Source organism: Nannobrachium achirus, assembly GCF_963921795.1.
Source record: "Nannobrachium achirus genome assembly, chromosome: 4".
NCBI classification, from domain to species: Eukaryota; Metazoa; Chordata; class Actinopteri; order Myctophiformes; family Myctophidae; genus Nannobrachium; species Nannobrachium achirus.
The window spans coordinates 8,150,166-8,157,134 of record NC_137813.1 but is presented as its reverse complement, the minus strand read 5'-3'; the positions used below and the strand labels follow the sequence as shown (position 1 = coordinate 8,157,134).

General features: G+C 47.5%; 1 pseudogene across 1 annotated transcript in view; it reads right to left on the bottom strand.

Moving 5' to 3' along the window:
- Positions 1 to 301: 301 nt before the first annotated feature.
- LOC308282612 (microfibril-associated glycoprotein 4-like) overlaps positions 302 to 6,969 on the bottom strand; it is an 18,843-nt pseudogene continuing 12,175 nt past the window's right edge. The window contains exon 2 of the transcript in view: positions 302 to 579. The product of the transcript in view is annotated as a microfibril-associated glycoprotein 4-like (transcript). The remainder of the gene's footprint in view (positions 580 to 6,969) is intronic.

Here is a 6,969-nt window from a genome sequence, read left to right as displayed (position 1 = left end):
TTAAGTAAATTGTTACCAAATCACCAAATACACCTCGTCTTTGTCTTTGAATGCATCTCTTTATTAGGTCAAAAGCTTGTATTATTTATTGATTTAAGAGCCATAGAGGACAGGTCACCACAGTAATAATGTGTGATACAATACAGATACAGTATCTACTGTATGAGTTTAGGATTAAACAGAGTCTCAAAGAGAGAGAAAAAAGAAAACAAAATCAAACCCTGAAAATGAGTAAATATTGCATCATGCCTTTTATACCACGGCTGTGCTTTTGAATCTCTGCATGTGAACCTAAACATGTTTAAGGAACACGTCTGATCTTCATCGCCAGAGCCTTCAGGGAGTAATTATGACCCTTCCAGTGGTGCCAGACTACACCTGTCCAGGCGTGAGGCGTCTGTCCCCAGAGGTAAACACCATTGGGATTAGCGTGGTGACAGCTCTTGTGCCAAAATGGACCGTAATACTGACGTGCACAGTTCTTGCCCCGGTGTCCTGATCTTTGTCAAAGGTTGTGAATTTCGCTCCATTGCTCACGGCCAGAGAGTCTCCTGCTCCTCCATTCTTGAAGCCAGCAACCTGCAGCAGTGGTGGAAAAAGTAGTCACATTTGTTAAGTAAAAGTACCAATACTGCAATGCAGAAATACTCTGGTATTGGGAATTTACTTTGTAAATGTAGGCATCAAAATGTACTTGGAAACAGAAATCTTCCATTTCATGTTTTAAAAATGTATAAAATGATTTTAAAATAGCAGATCTACAAGCTCACTTCGCGATACGTTGTGAGCTTGTAGATCTGCTATTTCCAAACAGCCTAAGTCTAGATAGGGCTTATGTTTTGTAATAATAATCAATACCTACAAAGTAACTAGGAAGTAGGAACTAAAGTGTTCAAATAATTGGAGTAAAACTGCAATATTTGCCTATGAGAGGTAGTGGAGTAAGTAAAAGTAGCCAAAATAAATACTCAAGTACAAATACCTAAAAATTGTACTAAAGGGATATTTCACTTCATATCGTTTTATCATCTAACCACGCTTTTTTGACCACCCTGGGGAGATTTTAATTTGCTTGATTTGGTATTTAGATATTTGATATTCATTTTATCAGATACAACTTCAAATTTAATTTTAACCATGATTCATCAACATCACCTTTTCAGTCTTTTCAGTAACTTGTTTTATTTTTTTATATATTTTTCTATTATTACCCCTATCGATATTTGCGTACACGACAACCAGTGCTATTGCTGGTGTACGGCACCAAATTTCCATGGCCCACCATATGGATCCTGTGGGCGTGAAAAATAAGGGGGTGGGCTTTGCATGTTCTCTGGGACCCCATCTACGTATGGACGCCACTTGATCGCCCATCAGCTCTCTGGATGATCTTTTATTCCTTTTTATGTGTTCCTTATTATAACTGCTAGGAATCTTGCAGTTCAAGCACATTTCCACAGTGTGGCAGGCTATTTTCAAAGCTATTGGAACAGCCCACCGTGTACAGACAGAATCACAATCTATTGCCCGTGTACTGTGCATGATCCAAACTTGTGAGGGGCATAAAATCTGTAATAAATCGCTCCAAACATATTGTAAAAATCTAAAACTTCTGTCCATCCATATTCAAAGTAAGCCGCATGTAGGCAGTTGTCCTTCACGTATTCATATATATTTAATGTATTTATTCCATAAATATTTTTTGGGTGAGGGGGGCTCAACCCAATACAGCAGATCTACAAGCACCTCGCAGATCTACAAGCACCTGCCAGGGACACAGTTTGGTTGGCCTGTATAAGCCTTGCTGTCAACACACTACTACACCAACCATCACCTGCCTACCAATCAGGTCACCAAGCCAGGTGTGGTCAATTAGTGCCTGTCTTTTGATCAGCGCCTCCTGCCAAGTGGCCTCAGTCTTTCTTTGGAGTTCACTAGGAGAGAAGCATGTTTGAGCTCAGAGCAAAGTGTGTTTGTTTTCCATTTGGACTTACTGTGTTTTGTTGGTGTGTTTGCAACCAAGACCAAAGGAATAGCATATGCACGCCTAACTTACAGGGCAGTACTGTAGTAGCCTAGGCATGTTCATGTAAAACTATTGGCCGTGTACACTAAGGCATGTAGAAACTAGGGTACACAGTGGATAATCCCATCAACGAGGAGCTACAGGACTGGCGGGAGCCTTGAGCAGCCTGGTGGGGACCCCGGGTTTCCAGGGGGTCCCTGGCTGGTTCCCAAAGTGTGGTTTGGGGACCCCCAGGGTTTCCATGGCTGGTTCACAACAGCCTAGTACATTCATGGCTGGTTCCCAAAGTGTGGTTCGGAGACCTCTGGGGGGCCTTACAGGGTTTCAAAGGGGTCCTTGGCTGGTTCCCAAAGTGTGGTTCGGGGACCTCTCTGGGTCCCTGAGGGGTTTCTGGGGCCTTGGCCTCGGACTGCAGAGTCCGGGGACTACCGATCAGGGACCACCTCCGCTCCTGTCCGACTTTGGGGCCTCGGCCTGGGACTGCAGAGTAGCCAGGGACCCCCTGGAGTTCCGGGGACCACCGCCAAAAAACTAAAAAATGACCAAATGATCCCCCCAAAGGGGCTGCTCACAGGGAATTCCCGGGGACCACGACTCCTGGTGCTCCGGAACGACGCACCAGGTCGCGCCCCTATTGGAGGACCCCCCGCCACTGCAGCGCAAATAAAATGCTGTAACTCGATCTAGGAACGACCGGGAGAGCTGGGGCCGGTACCCACGCGTCCGCCTCGGCGGCCCGGAGACGGCCGTTCATAGAGCGCCACCTAGTGGCAGACCCCTGCAACTGCAGTCTGCTAAAAAGGCTTTAACTCGGCCCCGGAGCGACCGGGAGAGACGGGGACGGCACCCAGGGGGTCCCCGGCGGCAGGGCCACCGCCTGGGCCCCGAGGGACCCCTGGAGCTCCAGGGACCCCCAGGGACCCCAGCGCCACCGGGAAAAGAAATATGGAAAATACTCAATTAGCCGATCTACAAGCTATTGCTCCGGATCCAGCCTACTGTAGGCTAGTGAAGCCATCTAAACTCTCCACTTCCCTAATCTATTCTCCCACTGTGCTGGACTTGGATGTGCTGGGCTGTGCTGGACTCTATCAGGCTCTGGTGGGCTGTTTTTGGCTCTGGTGGGCTGGGCTGGGCTCTGGTAGGCTATACAGGGCAGTACTGTAGTATAGCCTAGGCATGTTCTGGTGTAGATGGACACTAATATGGGTATAAGTAACTCAGAGTGTACTAATGGAACCAAATGGACCCTACTAATGGAACCAAATGGACCCTAATATGGGTATATGTAACTCAGAGTGTACTAATGGAACCAAATGGACCCTAATATGGGTATATGTAACTCAGAGTATACTAATGGAACCAAATGGAGCGGCCCTGCCATGAACTAGAAACACCACATAGTGTTGTCTTGTATGCCTGTTTACATCTGCCCACACTCATAATAGTATGTTGGTCCGTCTTTAGAACACGAAGGGTTCCCAGTTCGATCCCGGGCTCCCCCTGAGTTAATGTCGAAGAGTCCTTGAGCAAGACTCTGAACCCCTAACTGCTCCTGATGAGCAGGTTGGTGCCAAGCATGGTTTCCTCTGCCATCGCTGTATGAATGTGTGTGTGTGAATGGATGAATGTAATGAATGTGTGTGTGAATGGGTGAATGTAGTGCACAATCTATGTAAAGTGCCTTGGATAAAAGTGCTATATAAATGCACCATTTACCATTTATGGGATAGGTCAGGGGTCTTCAATAGGGGGTCCGGCACCCCTAGGGGGTCCTCAGAGCTACTGCAGGGGGCCCTGTTGTAACAGAATGTGTGATAGGAACGTCTTTAGTTCTGTTGTAACAGAATCTTTGTGTGACGGGAACGGTGTACATTACACCCCTATTCTGAGGGAAATAGCAGATCTACAAGCTTGAGCTTGCAGTCCGGCTATTTTAGGCAAAGAGGTTTGATGTAGAAGTAAAACATAAGTGGAGACCAAGTACAGCCTTGTTAAGCATTTCATGTCATGAAAGGTGCTCTACAAATAATGTTTATTACTAGTAAGACGCCTCAGGGCGACATGCGACCTTGCCAAGGTCGCGCCAATTCTTGGCCATTTGGCCAGTGATGTATATCGGACCAGTTACCCATATATGGAGATCCATGTACTGTATATAGTACATCCCTTTTATGCCCATACATGGAGATCCCTGTCTGAACCAGCCACACAGATATGGGCCATGTCTTGGCCATCTGGCCAGTGATATAGTATATATCAATGACATCAGGGATCTTCATACATGGGCATAAAAGGGATTCTGGGAATACCCATATATGGACTTTTAAATAGGTGATGTCACCTATGTCACAGTGATGTGTCTGGTGTAGTGCTGTGCACCCTGGTCTGGCCTATTCAAGCCAGGTCCAGCCTGTAATGGCCTGGTGGAGACATCTAACTACCCCCCTTCCCTGGTCTATACTCCTACTTGGCAGGACTGGGCTGGACTTAGGTGTGCTGGAGCTCTATTGGGCTCCTGTGGGCTGTATTGGGCTCTGGTGGGCTGTGCTGTGCTTTGCTGGGCTCTGTTAGGCTGTATGGGGCAGTACTGTACTATAGCTTAGAAATATTCATGTAAAACTATTGGCTGTGGCGTGCACACAAAATCATGTGGTAACTCAATATGGTTATTGTGAGGCTGAAGATGCTTTCCATCATAGTGACATGCAGAAAAAAACTGTCCATATAGTATGGTTTACATAGAAGTCATGCCTTAGTGTACACGGCCAATAGTTTTACATGAACATGCCTAGGCTATACTACAGTACTGCCCTGTATAGCCTACCAGAGCCCAGCCCAGCCCACCAGAGCCCAAAACAGCCCACCAGAGCCCAAAACAGCCCACCAGAGCCTGATAGAGTCCAGTCCAGCACAGCCCAGCACATCCAAGTCCAGCACAGTGGGAGAATAGATTAGGGAAGTGGAGAGGTTGGATGGCTTCACTAGCCTACAGTAGGCTGGATCCGGCTTGAATAGGCCAGACCAGGGTGCACAGGACTGCACCAGACTCCACCAGGCTGCTCCATACTCCAGCCAGCTCTGTAGATCCTGTGTACACGGCACTCCTAACTCGAACGGTCAAGGGAAAGGGTCGTTTTAGGCGTCAAAATGGGCCCTTTGTCCTTAAAATGAATAAAAAAATCTAAAAAATATGTTTTGTTTTAGGCCGGACACACTTTTCATATTTGAAGCATGCCTGATCCGATGGAATGGGTTTCGTGTCTCTCCGACACTTTGAACCCTTTACGATTGCGAAAAAGACACCGAAACCCGGATTTTTGTCCTTAAAATCAATACAAAAATCTAAAGAAATCCGTTTGTTTTACGTAGGAAACACTTTTCATATTTGAAGGATGCCTGATCCGATGGAATGGGTTTCGTGTCTCTCCGACAATTTTAACCCTTTATGATTGCGAAAAAGACACAAAATTTGCACGCCACCAACACGATTACACATTCTTTCGGATAAAAGACACATATTCTGACTTACTTTTTGACGCTGAATCCAACAAACCCGGTCTCGTGTCTCTACGACACTCCTAACTCGCAAGGTCAAGGAAAAAGCCACTGTGTACACGGGCAAGTTTTACATGACTTTGTGTACACGGCCAATAGTTTTACATGAACATGTCTAGGCTTTAGTATTGTACTGCCTCGTATAGCACAACAGAGCCCAGCACAGAACAGCACAGCCCACCAGAGCCCAATACAGCCCCCCAGAGCCCAATAGAGTCCAGCAAACCTAAGTCCAGCCCAGTCCTGCCGAGTAGGAGTATAGACCGGGGAAAGGGGGTAGTTAGATGACTCCACCAGGCCATTACTGTCCAGATCTGGCTTGAATAGGCCAGACCAGGGTAGATTGCACCAGACTCCACCAGGCTGCTCCATGCTCCAGCCAGCTCTGTAGATCCTTGCACATGCAATTAACCACTGTGTACACGGGCAATAGTTTTAAGTTTTACATGAACCCTCAGAGGGACACTGTGGGCTTATCAAGTGGTCCATGGCCGGTTCTCAAAGTGAGGTCAGGGGGCCCACAGTGTCCCTCTGAGGGGACACGGCACAGACCGTGTACACGAAGGGCAGGAGCAAGTGTTCAAGTCCCATAGAATCTATGGGAAATGTACACAGGCGTGTACAAAGTCAGTAGTTTTACATGAACCCTCAGAGGGACACTGTGGGCTTATCAAGTGGTCCATGGTCGGTTCTCAAAGTGAGGTCGGGGAACCCTCAGAGGGACACTGTGGGCTTATCAAGTGGTCCATGGTCGGTTCTCAAAGTGAGGTCGGGGACCCTCAGAGGGACACTTTGGGCTTATCAAGTGGTCCATGGTCGGTTCTCAAAGTGAGGTCGGGGGACCCTCAGAGGGACACTGTGGGCTTATCAAGTGGTCCATGGTCGGTTCTCAAAGTGAGGTCGGGGGACCCTCAGAGGGACACTGGGCTTATCAAGTGGGAGCACAAAGTTGGTGAGGGGGGTACTAGCTATAGTAGGATGATCAGGCTTGTCGAGGCCAAAGGGTGTACTAGAGTCTTAATAGGCACCATTAGGTTGTTCTAGGCCATTGTCTGCCCTTTAGCTGCTCACACAATTGAGACCAAACACTGTGTACAGGAGCCTTAGTTTGTGTGTACATGACCAATAGTTTTAAATGGATATTTCTAGTCCATCGCACACAGCCACCTTGTGCACCCTTGGTTGGTTCGTCTTTGTTTGGGAAGGAGGGACTTTGAGGATGTACCTCACTTTGAGAACCGACCATGGACCACTTGATAAGCCCACAGTGTCCCTCTGAGGGTCCCCCGACCTCACTTTGAGAACCGACCATGGACCACTTGATAAACCCACAGTGTCCCTCTGAGGGTCCCTCGACCTCACTTTGAGAACCACCACGGACCACT